The sequence below is a fragment of the Eleutherodactylus coqui genome, chromosome 7 (genome assembly GCF_035609145.1).
Source record: "Eleutherodactylus coqui strain aEleCoq1 chromosome 7, aEleCoq1.hap1, whole genome shotgun sequence".
Lineage (NCBI taxonomy): Eukaryota > Metazoa > Chordata > Amphibia > Anura > Eleutherodactylidae > Eleutherodactylus > Eleutherodactylus coqui.
In genome coordinates this window covers 201,462,764-201,479,833 of record NC_089843.1, presented here as the reverse complement: position 1 = coordinate 201,479,833, position 17,070 = coordinate 201,462,764, and the positions used below count along the sequence as shown (strand labels likewise).

Sequence of the window (17,070 nt, the reverse complement as noted above, 5' to 3'; positions counted from 1 at the left end):
GCGGCTGGCCGAAGAGATCCCTCCAACCGACCGGCCGACGCACCTTCAGAGACAAACTAGTGCTTGCTTCTAGTGTCATCGCCGGCTTAACCCTCGTTTGTAGGGAGCTGACGAGTCCTGCAGCAGCAGGCTCTGCAAGCCTAGGATGCGTGAGCTCGGTGCAAGAGGAAGGACTGAGGGTGTGAGGCTGGGCGCGGTTGAGAAGGCGTGGGGCGGGGCTATGTAAAGTTTTACAAGCTCTCCCCGCTGCCTGGGTGCATTGTGGGTGCGCCCAGAGTGCTGGCTGAGCGTGTTGCCTCAAGCCTTAGAAGTGGAGTTGGGCGGACCGGGCTACAGGTGAAACCCATTTCGGGTTATCGCTTCTCGGCCTTTTGGCTAAGATCAAGTGTAAAGCTTGGTCTGAGCTGTGGGCCGTGGGTGTGCTGGGGTTCACCCAGTGAGAAGGATCACTTTATCTGTGGTGTTACACCGACAGTTACCTTGCAGGATGTACGGCATCAAGAACACGATCCGGTTTGAGGTGGAGTCCAAGAGCAGCCTAAAGAACAACCTGGTTTACATCGTCCGGGACGTACTGTTGGAAAAAGGTGATGTACCTGTGGAGGAGATTTATAGTGTCCAGGACTTTCCCCGTCAGGGGCAATATGATGTCACTTTTTGTGATGAAGGGGCATGCCTAAACGTGTTTGAATGGCTGCGAACCCAGAGAGACACTGAGCTCCTTAACGGGGTTAAAATAACCCCCCTGTTTGGCTTGCAGGAGAGGCTGGTGACTGTGCACGTGTTTAACCCTTACACGGATGTGGGCCTCCTTTTCAGTTTCCTTGAGCAGTATTGCGACCACGTACGAGGTGGTGAAAAACAGAAGAATATCCTAGGAATATTTAACTGTAAATATAAATTCATGGTGAGACTGAAGAGGAACCCAAGTCGTATCGGGGGAGTGATGCACCCCCCTGCCAATTTTTCCATTGCTGGCTACCGTGGCTACTTACATTATGCAGGACAGCCGACCTATTGCCGGAATTGCGAACAGTTTGGTCACATTAAAGCGGACTGCACCAAAGGCCTTGTGTGCAGAAACTGCAAGGGTGTTGGGCACCATGCTGGCGACTGCCCTAAGCCAAAGAGGTGCGATCTTTGTGGGTCGTCTGAGCACGTGGTGAAAGATTGCCCGGCGAACGGTGGTTTTGGTGGCTGGCGGCGACCCCCTGAGGAGGGAGCAGCAGCCAGCAAGGCGAGCACGTCTGCAGGTGCGGCTGCTGCAGAACCTCGGCCATCAGCTGCAGCTAATGAGGTGTCTGTCCAGCCTGAGCAGGGAGCTGCTGAGAGAGTTACACCTGTTGTTCCTGTGAGAGCCAAGGCAGTGAGAGCTGCAGCTGCGTCTGTGTCTGCGGCTGCTAAAGCAGGAAAAGAGGAGGAAATTAAGAGGAAAGTGGATACCCAAAAAGTACCTGAGACGCCGCATGTTGGGAGTGCTACTCCGGAAGAGCAGGTGGTTGGGGTTATCAGACAGTTGGAGGAGATCATCGAGGAAGTGGACAGCCCCATTAACCCCTCAGGGAACATTGAGGAGTTTTCCTCCCCTGAGACAGTCCTGAGTAAGAGGGAGGGTGGAGGTGGTGGGCTGAATGACTCCAGTGAGGAGGAGTTTGTGGAGGTGGCTGGAAAGAACACAGCCAAAAAAAGAAGGTGCACAAAAAGTAAAGAGACGCTCATGGAGGTCAGTAACCCTTTCGAGACTTTGGCGCAAGACCTGGAGTGCTCAGGTGAGAGTGGCGAGGACTTATAAAATGAGCCACAAAGTGTCTATATAATCCTGTGTATTTAGTGGTTTAGCCACTTTAAGTGGAAGGCATATAAGTGTATGACATTTGTTAAAAGGTCTTTGCGTGAACTAAGACATTTTTCTGCAAAGGTATAACAATTATGGTTTTGAATATATGTTCCCAGAACGTGCGCGTTTTTAAATCAAAGGCCAGAAGGGCAGCAATTTTTAGGTTTTTGCATCAGAAGAATGCTGATTTATTTTGCTTGCAGGAGTGTGGTATAGACACTGATGTCAGCCCGTCAGAATGGCCTTATGGTGCTGCAGCATGGTCGGGGAGTACATATAATAAAAACGATGGAGTCGGCATACTTATTAACTCCAGAGAGTTGGCGCTACAGAGTAGCGAAATAATTGAGGCTGGAAGATGCATCTCCGCGGTGTTATTATATAGAGGTACGCAATTCCGTGTTATTAATGTGTATGCACCTGCGGAGAAGCATGAGAGGAGCGCTCTATTTAACAAAATAAAGTTTTTCATGCAAGGAAGGACACCTACCGTCCTCATAGGGGACATGAATTGTGACCTCTCAAAAAAATCGTTTGACGTGTCTGCAAAATGTTTATTTGAACTATGCTCTGATTTTCACCTGAGGGATATCCAACAGGCGTGTGGCATATCCCCTCAGCTTAATACATACCATGCGGACAGGGGTGGAGTCCACTCCAAAATTGATTATTGTTTTTTATCAGAAGGTCTATCTGCCACAAGTTATGTTCAAGAGATGGCGCTATTCTCAGATCATGAGTGTCTGTTATGTGGGGTGGAGGTAGGGAACGGTGTTGTGTGGGGGAGGGGAGTCTGGAAGCTGAACCTCAAGCTTCTGGAGGGACAGGACATAAAAAAACAATATGAAAGTCTGTATAGGAGGTGGAGGGACAGAAAGGGGGACTTTGTAAATGCCTTAGATTGGTGGGATTGGGTAAAGGGGAAAACTAAAACCTTTTTCAAGTCGGCAGGATACAAAGTAGCCAGGGAAAGGAAGGCAGAGTACGTGAGGCTTGGCAACAAACTAAGCCTGTTGATAAAATTGCGCGATAACGGAAGAGATGTGCAAGAAGACATCTTGAAAACCAGAAGAGAGATAAATAATTATCTAGTGGAAAAAGGGAAGAGCATAATGTACCGCGCTAAATTAGACAAGATGCTGCATGATGAGACATGTTCGCGGTTCTTTTTTAAAAAAGTGTTTTCTAAAAAACCTACCTTCGAAGTAATAGAGAGAGAGACAGGAGGGGAGGTGAGGGGGGAGGAGGTGTACGAAGAGGTAGCATCCTTCTATGAGGACTTATATAAGGTAAAATGGAGGGATGAAGTCCTGGAGGATGACGTGTTAACTACACTTGAAAACAAGTTAGGGGAGGCGGACCAAGTGTCCATCACACATGACATCACCGCTAAAGAAGTGTGGGAGGCGGTCCAGAGTATGGCCGCTAATAAAACGCCTGGTATGGATGGGTTACCGATTGAATATTATCGTATGCTGTGGAGTGTGATAGGGAAAGATGTGTGTGAAGTGTGCCAGTACATGTGGGTGAATGTGGATGTAGCTGAAAGTATGCGAGGTGGAGTGGTTGTATTAATCCCCAAAAAGGGCAATCTGAAAAATTTAAAAAATTGGCGTCCGATTACGCTTCTTAATGCTGACTATAAAATTTATGCTAAAATCATTGCAAATCGGATGCGTGCGGTAGTGGAGAGCGTGGTGAGCGAGGACCAGTACTGTGCGGTCCCCGGTAGGAGGGTGCATGAGAGTCTGTGTCTGGTGCGGGATTGTCTGGGAGATTGTAAGGAGCGAAAGAAGAGTGTGTATGTGGTGAGCTTGGACTTTGAAAAAGCGTATGATAGGTTGTCGCATGGATTCTTGTTCCGAGTGTTGGTGTGTATGGGGTTCCCGGGTATGTTTGTAGAGCGAGTGAGGAGTCTGTATGAAAGGATTTATAGTAGTATGTTAGTGAACGGGAAGGTTGGAAGGAGAGTGAATGTGATGTCTGGTGTGCGTCAGGGGTGTCCGCTGTCGGCCGTGGTTTTCATCTGTGCCATGGAGCCGTTACTATGTCTAATAAGACAGGATAAGATGGTGAGGGGGATCCACATCCCAGGTAGTGACGGCAGAGAGCTAAAGGTGTGTGCGTATATGGATGATGTGTGTGTGATGTGTGAGTCTGAGAGTGCAGTGAGGAGAGTGAAGCTGTTAGTGTCTGTGTTTTGTGGTGCGTCTGCGTTCCGTGTCAACTGGGACAAAAGTGAGTGCAAGGTGTTTGGTGAGACTGGAGGGGATGCAGATATAGGTTTAAATATTGTGTCCGGGCCAATTAAAATTCTAGGCATTAGGTTTAATAACAATTTACAGGGGGAAGAGAGCTGGGAGGAGGCAAGACAGAAGGTGGAGAACCGGTTAAATTTTTGGAAATTACGCAACCTGACTATGATAGGCAAAATCGTAATATTAAAGAGCGTAATTTTGCCCATTTTCTTATACGTGGCATTAGTTTTCCCTCCGGGATACATGGGTCAGAGGAGGCTGAACAGGGTCATGTTTCTGTTCTTCTGGGGGTCCAAAATGGAACGTCTGAGGAGGGAGGCAGTGTACAAGAGTTGGGAGAGAGGAGGGATGGGCTTTCCCAATTTAGAGACATACTTTGGATGCAACAGCGTAGTTTTCCTACTAAGCATGTTGCAAAAAACCACCAAAGGGGCGTGCATGATGAGGTATCTAGCAGGGAGATGGTTTGTACGTATGAAATGGTGCGAATACGACTTGAGGAAACCAGTTGCTTTCCAAATCCCTAAGTGGTATGAATGGACAGTATGTTTTGTGGCGAAGTTTGAGTTGGATGACTGTGAAGTGAATGTACTAAAGAATAAGCGAATGGTTAAACGAATGATTGAGAGTAAGGACGAGATTAATTCTGTTAGCAGAGTGAATGTGGAGAGAGTGTGGAAGAAAGTGCGGATGGATGGGATGAGCAATAGGCAGAGTGAGATTGTATGGCAGAGTCTGCATGGCGTGTTACCGGTGCGAGAGTTTCAGCGTGTGAGAGGTTTGGTGAGGAGTGAGAGATGTCCAAGAGAGGGGTGCGGTGGATGTGAGAATGTGGTTCATTTATTTTGGAATTGCAGCCATGCACAGAATGTGCTGCGGAGACTTGGCTCGTTATGTAAGGAGATAACAGGAGTTAATTTCATGTCCTTTGAGTTAGTTATGTTTGGTTTAGGTGCGAGAGGCAGTGTGAGAGAGAGACTGTTGTGGCTGTTTATGGCGTGTGTGAAGGAAGTGTTGTGGGATGTAAGGAATGTGTATGTGTTCAAGAGGAAGGATGTAAGTGAGAGGGACAGCGTGCGAATGGTGTTGGGGAAATTATACTTTATTTATTTATGGGACAAAAGAAAGGATGGAGTCGATGCGGAGGGAATATGGAAAGTTAAAAAATGGATACAATTAGTTGATTTGTCATGATTTGTAATGTATTTATGTTGTATAAATGTGATGGATTTATTATGTTGTGAATAAATAAAAACCTTTGGTTATAAAAAAAAAAAAAAAAAAAAAAAAAAATCTGTTCTTATCAGTTTAATATCTGATACGTCCCCTATCTGGGGACCATATATTAAATGGATTTTTAGAACAGGGAGCTGGAAAAAGAGCTTGCTCTGTCCACTCCACGCATTGACCTGGTATTGCAGTACCTCCAGGACCGGTGCACCCCCTTTCCTACAACCGTTTCCAAAAGCAGAAAAACAACACCGACGAGCAAGAGGTGCAGCGCAGCTGTGGCGGCGGCTGCTGCTACCACCACCACCCAAGCACTTTGATTGACACTCAGCCCGTCTGCTCGCAACATTGTATCCACTGAGCAGCTGCGTCTGCCAGAGTGTGCACAGCACAGGTACAACTGGAAGCAAAACAACACACACACCAGTTCATATGGCAGCCGCACTCTATAGTTCGTACCTACCGCTGCGCTAATAGCCAAGTTGGAAACATCGGGCAGGCACAGCGTATCCTGGCAGCCTGCGTCTGTATGCTCCACGTATTCGGGTCATGGGTGTATGTGCAGGGGGCCCGGAGCCCTAGGGGGCCCATAAAGTCTCTCTTCCCCACATTGTAAACCAATGCTATCAATGAAGCTTTATAGTTTGGGGGCCCAGTTCCAGACTTTGTACTGGGGCCCCGCAGCTTCAAGTTACACCTCCGGATCAGGATAATGCTAGGCCATTCCAACCAGCCTGTGTGTGTGACCTGCAGTCGCTGGTAGTCGAAAAGCGGCCGGCCCCGGATGCGCGCTTCAGAGTGGACAGACAGCAGCGGACCCCCAATCACACAGGCCCAAGGCTTGCTATGTAGCACGGAATACCTCATTGGACTGCAGCACTCCACGCGGGCTGAGATACACGCTCCACGTGGGATGGGCAGTATTCGTCCATGAAGATCCAGGCCAACGTTTAGAGATGGAGCAACACTCGGGGAGCAAAGAACTCCAACGAACGGACGTCTACTTTACAAGGATGTATTGCTTTATTCAATGCATGGACACAGAAACAGTTCAACCGCTCGATTACAGACCGCAGTCAATACAGTAAAGAAAGAAATGTGTCTGTTTAATGTAAACTTGCATGGAGCTCGTTTGTCAGCCACTGACTGACTGAATGCTGAAACGTGGTCTAACGTTACATGCACCACCAGGGATAAGGCCTTGCCTATAAGCATTCCCCAGCTGGCAAAAACGGAACCTCCCTGCCTATTCCTCACCATGGAAGAACGGAACCTACCTTTTTTTTTTAAAAAAAGAAAGCCACAGCAGCAGCCAACTCGATTTTGGTAGGCCGCTGTCTCCCCCTTGTGTGCTGCATAAAAAATGCACTCCACTAAAAATAACATTGATCCACGAAATAGAGCGTAGGGAGAGAATGAGGCTTCAAGATGAGCCGTCAGGCTATGATAAATTGTATCACACCTGGGCGATATGGATAGATGCCCGGAGCTCACCCCTATTTACTAGGTGGTTACAGACAGGGACATGTGAGTAACACGTTTAAACCACAATCGTAAAGAGAAACAACAATCCCGGAGCCCGCCCCCCCCCCCTTTTTGTTTTATTTTCTCTTTCTCCCGTGTCATAGATACCTACCATCCCTTACCACTCCCCCCCTTACCCTCCCCTCATTCCCCTGTTTGTAGACCTTATAAAATATCACAGACAAACATGATATAGTTCAACTCGAAATTGATTTATTAAGTTTCATTGTCAAAGTTAATTTTACATTGCTTTGAGATAAGGCAAAAGTTTCCCCCCCCTCCATGAAACCAATAAAACCTATATTGAATAAAATAAAAATGATGCCGTTACCGGTAGTTCTGCAGCTTCTTGGTGGAAATAAAGACCATCTCCCGTCTCCCAGCTGCAGCAGAGACTGACTGAAATGGCTGCCAAGCCCGGTATTAATGCTTCTAAATTGATGACATCACAAAGGAGTGACATCATCAGCCTTCCAAACACCTGGCTCAATTGCATACAGTATGTATGTATGTATGTATGCATGTATGTGAGTCTATCTATCTATCTATCTATCTATCTATCTTTCTTTATTAATTATGTAGAATATAGATATGGATTATTTCTAAATTACAGATTTTGTAGATATAGATTAAAGATAGATTTAAGATTGTTTGTGTGTGTATGTGTGTGTGTATATAAGTGTGTGTGTGTGTATATATATATATATATATATATATATATATATATATATATATATAGTGTGTGTATATATATATAATGTATATATGTAAAAAAAATATAAAATCTGTAGTTATGTATGTATGTATGTATGTATGTATGGCGGGAAAAAAAGGCCTGCTGTATGTTTTTAAGTTCTTCGGATGACCATGCCGCTCTAATATTCTCCTTACTAGGGTCTACTAATGCTGGCCCAGGGGAAGGCAATAAAGCCCTATGGGGCCGAAGCCAATTTCCCTTATTTTAGGTAAAAAGTTTCCATCCGTCCCTACTCGAAATGCGGCTGGCCGAAGAGATCCCTCCAACCGACCGGCCGACGCACCTTCAGAGACAAACTAGTGCTTGCTTCTAGTGTCATCGCCGGCTTAACCCTCGTTTGTAGGGAGCTGACGAGTCCTGCAGCAGCAGGCTCTGCAAGCCTAGGATGCGTGAGCTCGGTGCAAGAGGAAGGACTGAGGGTGTGAGGCTGGGCGCGGTTGAGAAGGCGTGGGGCGGGGCTATGTAAAGTTTTACAAGCTCTCCCCGCTGCCTGGGTGCATTGTGGGTGCGCCCAGAGTGCTGGCTGAGCGTGTTGCCTCAAGCCTTAGAAGTGGAGTTGGGCGGACCGGGCTACAGGTGAAACCCATTTCGGGTTATCGCTTCTCGGCCTTTTGGCTAAGATCAAGTGTAGTATCTGTTCTTATCAGTTTAATATCTGATACGTCCCCTATCTGGGGACCATATATTAAATGGATTTTTAGAACAGGGAGCTGGAAAAAGAGCTTGCTCTGTCCACTCCACGCATTGACCTGGTATTGCAGTACCTCCAGGACCGGTGCACCCCCTTTCCTACAGCAGTTTCCAAAAGCAGAAAAACAAAACTGACGAGCAAGAGGTGCAGCGCAGCTGTGGCGGCTGCTGCTACCACCACCCAAGCACTTTGATTGACACTCAGCCCGTCTGCTCGCAACATTGTATCCACTGAGCAGCTGCGTCTGCCAGAGTGTGCACAGCACAGGTACAACTGGAAGCAAAACAACACACACACCAGTTCATATGGCAGCCGCACTCTATAGTTCGTACCTACCGCTGCGCTAATAGCCAAGTTGGAAACATCGGGCAGGCACAGCGTATCCTGGCAGCCTGCGTCTGTATGCTCCACGTATTCGGGTCATGGGTGTATGTGCAGGGGGCCCGGAGCCCTAGGGGGCCCATAAAGTCTCTCTTCCCCACATTGTAAACCAATGCTATCAATGAAGCTTTATAGTTTGGGGGCCCAGTTCCAGACTTTGTACTGGGGCCCCGCAGCTTCAAGTTACACCTCCGGATCAGGATAATGCTAGGCCATTCCAACCAGCCTGTGTGTGTGACCTGCAGTCGCTGGTAGTCGAAAAGCGGCCGGCCCCGGATGCGCGCTTCAGAGTGGACAGACAGCAGCGGACCCCCAATCACACAGGCCCAAGGCTTGCTATGTAGCACGGAATACCTCATTGGACTGCAGCACTCCACGCGGGCTGAGATACACGCTCCACGTGGGATGGGCAGTATTCGTCCATGAAGATCCAGGCCAACGTTTAGAGATGGAGCAACACTCGGGGAGCAAAGAACTCCAACGAACGGACGTCTACTTTACAAGGATGTATTGCTTTATTCAATGCATGGACACAGAAACAGTTCAACCGCTCGATTACAGACCGCAGTCAATACAGTAAAGAAAGAAATGTGTCTGTTTAATGTAAACTTGCATGGAGCTCGTTTGTCAGCCACTGACTGACTGAATGCTGAAACGTGGTCTAACGTTACATGCACCACCAGGGATAAGGCCTTGCCTATAAGCATTCCCCAGCTGGCAAAAACGGAACCTCCCTGCCTATTCCTCACCATGGAAGAACGGAACCTACCTTTTTTTTTTAAAAAAAGAAAGCCACAGCAGCAGCCAACTCGATTTTGGTAGGCCGCTGTCTCCCCCTTGTGTGCTGCATAAAAAATGCACTCCACTAAAAATAACATTGATCCACGAAATAGAGCGTAGGGAGAGAATGAGGCTTCAAGATGAGCCGTCAGGCTATGATAAATTGTATCACACCTGGGCGATATGGATAGATGCCCGGAGCTCACCCCTATTTACTAGGTGGTTACAGACAGGGACATGTGAGTAACACGTTTAAACCACAATCGTAAAGAGAAACAACAATCCCGGAGCCCGCCCCCCCCCCCTTTTTGTTTTATTTTCTCTTTCTCCCGTGTCATAGATACCTACCATCCCTTACCACTCCCCCCCTTACCCTCCCCTCATTCCCCTGTTTGTAGACCTTATAAAATATCACAGACAAACATGATATAGTTCAACTCGAAATTGATTTATTAAGTTTCATTGTCAAAGTTAATTTTACATTGCTTTGAGATAAGGCAAAAGTTTCCCCCCCCCTCCATGAAACCAATAAAACCTATATTGAATAAAATAAAAATGATGCAGTTACCGGTAGTTCTGCAGCTTCTTGGTGGAAATAAAGACCATCTCCCGTCTCCCAGCTGCAGCAGAGACTGACTGAAATGGCTGCCAAGCCCGGTATTAATGCTTCTAAATTGATGACATCACAAAGGAGTGACATCATCAGCCTTCCAAACACCTGGCTCAATTGCATACAGTATGTATGTATGTATGTATGCATGTATGTGAGTCTATCTATCTATCTATCTATCTATCTATCTATCTATCTATCTATCTATCTATCTTTATTAATTATGTAGAATATAGATATGGATTATTTCTAAATTACAGATTTTGTAGATATAGATTAAAGATAGATTTAAGATTGTTTGTGTGTGTATGTGTGTGTGTATATAAGTGTGTGTGTGTATATATATATATATATATATATATATATATATAGTGTGTGTATATATATATAATGTATATATGTAAAAAAAATATAAAATCTGTAGTTATGTATGTATGTATGTATGTATGGCGGGAAAAAAAGGCCTGCTGTATGTTTTTAAGTTCTTCGGATGACCATGCCGCTCTAATATTCTCCTTACTAGGGTCTACTAATGCTGGCCCAGGGGAAGGCAATAAAGCCCTATGGGGCCGAAGCCAATTTCCCTTATTTTAGGTAAAAAGTTTCCATCCGTCCCTACTCGAAATGCGGCTGGCCGAAGAGATCCCTCCAACCGACCGGCCGACGCACCTTCAGAGACAAACTAGTGCTTGCTTCTAGTGTCATCGCCGGCTTAACCCTCGTTTGTAGGGAGCTGACGAGTCCTGCAGCAGCAGGCTCTGCAAGCCTAGGATGCGTGAGCTCGGTGCAAGAGGAAGGACTGAGGGTGTGAGGCTGGGCGCGGTTGAGAAGGCGTGGGGCGGGGCTATGTAAAGTTTTACAAGCTCTCCCCGCTGCCTGGGTGCATTGTGGGTGCGCCCAGAGTGCTGGCTGAGCGTGTTGCCTCAAGCCTTAGAAGTGGAGTTGGGCGGACCGGGCTACAGGTGAAACCCATTTCGGGTTATCGCTTCTCGGCCTTTTGGCTAAGATCAAGTGTAGTATCTGTTCTTATCAGTTTAATATCTGATACGTCCCCTATCTGGGGACCATATATTAAATGGATTTTTAGAACAGGGAGCTGGAAAAAGAGCTTGCTCTGTCCACTCCACGCATTGACCTGGTATTGCAGTACCTCCAGGACCGGTGCACCCCCTTTCCTACAACCGTTTCCAAAAGCAGAAAAACAACACCGACGAGCAAGAGGTGCAGCGCAGCTGTGGCGGCGGCTGCTGCTACCACCACCACCCAAGCACTTTGATTGACACTCAGCCCGTCTGCTCGCAACATTGTATCCACTGAGCAGCTGCGTCTGCCAGAGTGTGCACAGCACAGGTACAACTGGAAGCAAAACAACACACACACCAGTTCATATGGCAGCCGCACTCTATAGTTCGTACCTACCGCTGCGCTAATAGCCAAGTTGGAAACATCGGGCAGGCACAGCGTATCCTGGCAGCCTGCGTCTGTATGCTCCACGTATTCGGGTCATGGGTGTATGTGCAGGGGGCCCGGAGCCCTAGGGGGCCCATAAAGTCTCTCTTCCCCACATTGTAAACCAATGCTATCAATGAAGCTTTATAGTTTGGGGGCCCAGTTCCAGACTTTGTACTGGGGCCCCGCAGCTTCAAGTTACACCTCCGGATCAGGATAATGCTAGGCCATTCCAACCAGCCTGTGTGTGTGACCTGCAGTCGCTGGTAGTCGAAAAGCGGCCGGCCCCGGATGCGCGCTTCAGAGTGGACAGACAGCAGCGGACCCCCAATCACACAGGCCCAAGGCTTGCTATGTAGCACGGAATACCTCATTGGACTGCAGCACTCCACGCGGGCTGAGATACACGCTCCACGTGGGATGGGCAGTATTCGTCCATGAAGATCCAGGCCAACGTTTAGAGATGGAGCAACACTCGGGGAGCAAAGAACTCCAACGAACGGACGTCTACTTTACAAGGATGTATTGCTTTATTCAATGCATGGACACAGAAACAGTTCAACCGCTCGATTACAGACCGCAGTCAATACAGTAAAGAAAGAAATGTGTCTGTTTAATGTAAACTTGCATGGAGCTCGTTTGTCAGCCACTGACTGACTGAATGCTGAAACGTGGTCTAACGTTACATGCACCACCAGGGATAAGGCCTTGCCTATAAGCATTCCCCAGCTGGCAAAAACGGAACCTCCCTGCCTATTCCTCACCATGGAAGAACGGAACCTACCTTTTTTTTTTAAAAAAAGAAAGCCACAGCAGCAGCCAACTCGATTTTGGTAGGCCGCTGTCTCCCCCTTGTGTGCTGCATAAAAAATGCACTCCACTAAAAATAACATTGATCCACGAAATAGAGCGTAGGGAGAGAATGAGGCTTCAAGATGAGCCGTCAGGCTATGATAAATTGTATCACACCTGGGCGATATGGATAGATGCCCGGAGCTCACCCCTATTTACTAGGTGGTTACAGACAGGGACATGTGAGTAACACGTTTAAACCACAATCGTAAAGAGAAACAACAATCCCGGAGCCCGCCCCCCCCCCCCTTTTTGTTTTATTTTCTCTTTCTCCCGTGTCATAGATACCTACCATCCCTTACCACTCCCCCCCTTACCCTCCCCTCATTCCCCTGTTTGTAGACCTTATAAAATATCACAGACAAACATGATATAGTTCAACTCGAAATTGATTTATTAAGTTTCATTGTCAAAGTTAATTTTACATTGCTTTGAGATAAGGCAAAAGTTTCCCCCCCCTCCATGAAACCAATAAAACCTATATTGAATAAAATAAAAATGATGCAGTTACCGGTAGTTCTGCAGCTTCTTGGTGGAAATAAAGAACATCTCCCGTCTCCCAGCTGCAGCAGAGACTGACTGAAATGGCTGCCAAGCCCGGTATTAATGCTTCTAAATTGATGACATCACAAAGGAGTGACATCATCAGCCTTCCAAACACCTGGCTCAATTGCATACAGTATGTATGTATGTATGTATGCATGTATGTGAGTCTATCTATCTATCTATCTATCTATCTATCTATCTATCTATCTATCTTTATTAATTATGTAGAATATAGATATGGATTATTTCTAAATTACAGATTTTGTAGATATAGATTAAAGATAGATTTAAGATTGTTTGTGTGTGTATGTGTGTGTGTATGTAAGTGTGTGTGTGTGTATATATATATATATATATATATATATATATATATATATATATAGTGTGTGTATATATATATAATGTATATATGTAAAAAAAATATAAAATCTGTAGTTATGTATGTATGTATGTATGTATGTATGTATGGCGGGAAAAAAAGGCCTGCTGTATGTTTTTAAGTTCTTCGGATGACCATGCCGCTCTAATATTCTCCTTACTAGGGTCTACTAATGCTGGCCCAGGGGAAGGCAATAAAGCCCTATGGGGCCGAAGCCAATTTCCCTTATTTTAGGTAAAAAGTTTCCATCCGTCCCTACTCGAAATGCGGCTGGCCGAAGAGATCCCTCCAACCGACCGGCCGACGCACCTTCAGAGACAAACTAGTGCTTGCTTCTAGTGTCATCGCCGGCTTAACCCTCGTTTGTAGGGAGCTGACGAGTCCTGCAGCAGCAGGCTCTGCAAGCCTAGGATGCGTGAGCTCGGTGCAAGAGGAAGGACTGAGGGTGTGAGGCTGGGCGCGGTTGAGAAGGCGTGGGGCGGGGCTATGTAAAGTTTTACAAGCTCTCCCCGCTGCCTGGGTGCATTGTGGGTGCGCCCAGAGTGCTGGCTGAGCGTGTTGCCTCAAGCCTTAGAAGTGGAGTTGGGCGGACCGGGCTACAGGTGAAACCCATTTCGGGTTATCGCTTCTCGGCCTTTTGGCTAAGATCAAGTGTAGTATCTGTTCTTATCAGTTTAATATCTGATACGTCCCCTATCTGGGGACCATATATTAAATGGATTTTTAGAACAGGGAGCTGGAAAAAGAGCTTGCTCTGTCCACTCCACGCATTGACCTGGTATTGCAGTACCTCCAGGACCGGTGCACCCCCTTTCCTACAACCGTTTCCAAAAGCAGAAAAACAAAACCGACGAGCAAGAGGTGCAGCGCAGCTGTGGCGGCTGCTGCTACCACCACCCAAGCACTTTGATTGACACTCAGCCCGTCTGCTCGCAACATTGTATCCACTGAGCAGCTGCGTCTGCCAGAGTGTGCACAGCACAGGTACAACTGGAAGCAAAACAACACACACACCAGTTCATATGGCAGCCGCACTCTATAGTTCGTACCTACCGCTGCGCTAATAGCCAAGTTGGAAACATCGGGCAGGCACAGCGTATCCTGGCAGCCTGCGTCTGTATGCTCCACGTATTCGGGTCATGGGTGTATGTGCAGGGGGCCCGGAGCCCTAGGGGGCCCATAAAGTCTCTCTTCCCCACATTGTAAACCAATGCTATCAATGAAGCTTTATAGTTTGGGGGCCCAGTTCCAGACTTTGTACTGGGGCCCCGCAGCTTCAAGTTACACCTCCGGATCAGGATAATGCTAGGCCATTCCAACCAGCCTGTGTGTGTGACCTGCAGTCGCTGGTAGTCGAAAAGCGGCCGGCCCCGGATGCGCGCTTCAGAGTGGACAGACAGCAGCGGACCCCCAATCACACAGGCCCAAGGCTTGCTATGTAGCACGGAATACCTCATTGGACTGCAGCACTCCACGCGGGCTGAGATACACGCTCCACGTGGGATGGGCAGTATTCGTCCATGAAGATCCAGGCCAACGTTTAGAGATGGAGCAACACTCGGGGAGCAAAGAACTCCAACGAACGGACGTCTACTTTACAAGGATGTATTGCTTTATTCAATGCATGGACACAGAAACAGTTCAACTGCTCGATTACAGACCGCAGTCAATACAGTAAAGAAAGAAATGTGTCTGTTTAATGTAAACTTGCATGGAGCTCGTTTGTCAGCCACTGACTGACTGAATGCTGAAACGTGGTCTAACGTTACATGCACCACCAGGGATAAGGCCTTGCCTATAAGCATTCCCCAGCTGGCAAAAACGGAACCTCCCTGCCTATTCCTCACCATGGAAGAACGGAACCTACCTTTTTTTTTTAAAAAAAGAAAGCCACAGCAGCAGCCAACTCGATTTTGGTAGGCCGCTGTCTCCCCCTTGTGTGCTGCATAAAAAATGCACTCCACTAAAAATAACATTGATCCACGAAATAGAGCGTAGGGAGAGAATGAGGCTTCAAGATGAGCCGTCAGGCTATGATAAATTGTATCACACCTGGGCGATATGGATAGATGCCCGGAGCTCACCCCTATTTACTAGGTGGTTACAGACAGGGACATATGAGTAACACGTTTAAACCACAATCGTAAAGAGAAACAACAATCCCGGAGCCCGCCCCCCCCCCTTTTTGTTTTATTTTCTCTTTCTCCCGTGTCATAGATACCTACCATCCCTTACCACTCCCCCCCTTACCCTCCCCTCATTCCCCTGTTTGTAGACCTTATAAAATATCACAGACAAACATGATATAGTTCAACTCGAAATTGATTTATTAAGTTTCATTGTCAAAGTTAATTTTACATTGCTTTGAGATAAGGCAAAAGTTTCCCCCCCCTCCATGAAACCAATAAAACCTATATTGAATAAAATAAAAATGATGCAGTTACCGGTAGTTCTGCAGCTTCTTGGTGGAAATAAAGACCATCTCCCGTCTCCCAGCTGCAGCAGAGACTGACTGAAATGGCTGCCAAGCCCGGTATTAATGCTTCTAAATTGATGACATCACAAAGGAGTGACATCATCAGCCTTCCAAACACCTGGCTCAATTGCATACAGTATGTATGTATGTATGCATGTATGTGAGTCTATCTATCTATCTATCTATCTATCTATCTATCTATCTATCTATCTATCTTTATTAATTATGTAGAATATAGATATGGATTATTTCTAAATTACAGATTTTGTAGATATAGATTAAAGATAGATTTAAGATTGTTTGTGTGTGTATGTGTGTGTGTATATAAGTGTGTGTGTGTGTATATATATATATATATATATATATATATATATATATATAGTGTGTGTATATATATATAATGTATATATGTAAAAAAAATATAAAATCTGTAGTTATGTATGTATGTATGTATGTATGTATGTATGGCGGGAAAAAAAGGCCTGCTGTATGTTTTTAAGTTCTTCGGATGACCATGCCGCTCTAATATTCTCCTTACTAGGGTCTACTAATGCTGGCCCAGGGGAAGGCAATAAAGCCCTATGGGGCCGAAGCCAATTTCCCTTATTTTAGGTAAAAAGTTTCCATCCGTCCCTACTCGAAATGCGGCTGGCCGAAGAGATCCCTCCAACCGACCGGCCGACGCACCTTCAGAGACAAACTAGTGCTTGCTTCTAGTGTCATCGCCGGCTTAACCCTCGTTTGTAGGGAGCTGACGAGTCCTGCAGCAGCAGGCTCTGCAAGCCTAGGATGCGTGAGCTCGGTGCAAGAGGAAGGACTGAGGGTGTGAGGCTGGGCGCGGTTGAGAAGGCGTGGGGCGGGGCTATGTAAAGTTTTACAAGCTCTCCCCGCTGCCTGGGTGCATTGTGGGTGCGCCCAGAGTGCTGGCTGAGCGTGTTGCCTCAAGCCTTAGAAGTGGAGTTGGGCGGACCGGGCTACAGGTGAAACCCATTTCGGGTTATCGCTTCTCGGCCTTTTGGCTAAGATCAAGTGTAGTATCTGTTCTTATCAGTTTAATATCTGATACGTCCCCTATCTGGGGACCATATATTAAATGGATTTTTAGAACAGGGAGCTGGAAAAAGAGCTTGCTCTGTCCACTCCACGCATTGACCTGGTATTGCAGTACCTCCAGGACCGGTGCACCCCCTTTCCTACAACCGTTTCCAAAAGCAGAAAAACAACACCGACGAGCAAGAGGTGCAGCGCAGCTGTGGCGGCGGCTGCTGCTACCACCACCACCCAAGCACTTTGATTGACA

The 17,070-nt window shown here is 46.8% G+C and overlaps 5 non-coding genes across 5 annotated transcripts; all 5 read left to right on the top strand.

Moving 5' to 3' along the window:
- Positions 1 to 5,347: 5,347 nt before the first annotated feature.
- On the top strand, positions 5,348 to 5,541 carry LOC136574041 (U2 spliceosomal RNA). The gene has a single exon (XR_010786206.1). It is a non-coding gene; the product is annotated as a U2 spliceosomal RNA (small nuclear RNA).
- A 2,660-nt stretch (positions 5,542 to 8,201) lies between these two features.
- Positions 8,202 to 8,392, top strand: LOC136573721 (U2 spliceosomal RNA). The gene has a single exon (XR_010785943.1). It is a non-coding gene; the product is annotated as a U2 spliceosomal RNA (small nuclear RNA).
- A 2,657-nt stretch (positions 8,393 to 11,049) lies between these two features.
- Positions 11,050 to 11,240, top strand: LOC136573720 (U2 spliceosomal RNA). Its single transcript, XR_010785942.1, has one exon. It is a non-coding gene; the product is annotated as a U2 spliceosomal RNA (small nuclear RNA).
- A 2,675-nt stretch (positions 11,241 to 13,915) lies between these two features.
- LOC136573719 (U2 spliceosomal RNA) lies at positions 13,916 to 14,106 on the top strand. Its single transcript, XR_010785941.1, has one exon. It is a non-coding gene; the product is annotated as a U2 spliceosomal RNA (small nuclear RNA).
- Positions 14,107 to 16,769: 2,663 nt separating this feature from the next.
- On the top strand, positions 16,770 to 16,960 carry LOC136573718 (U2 spliceosomal RNA). Its single transcript, XR_010785940.1, has one exon. It is a non-coding gene; the product is annotated as a U2 spliceosomal RNA (small nuclear RNA).
- The last annotated feature ends 110 nt before the right edge of the window (positions 16,961 to 17,070 follow it).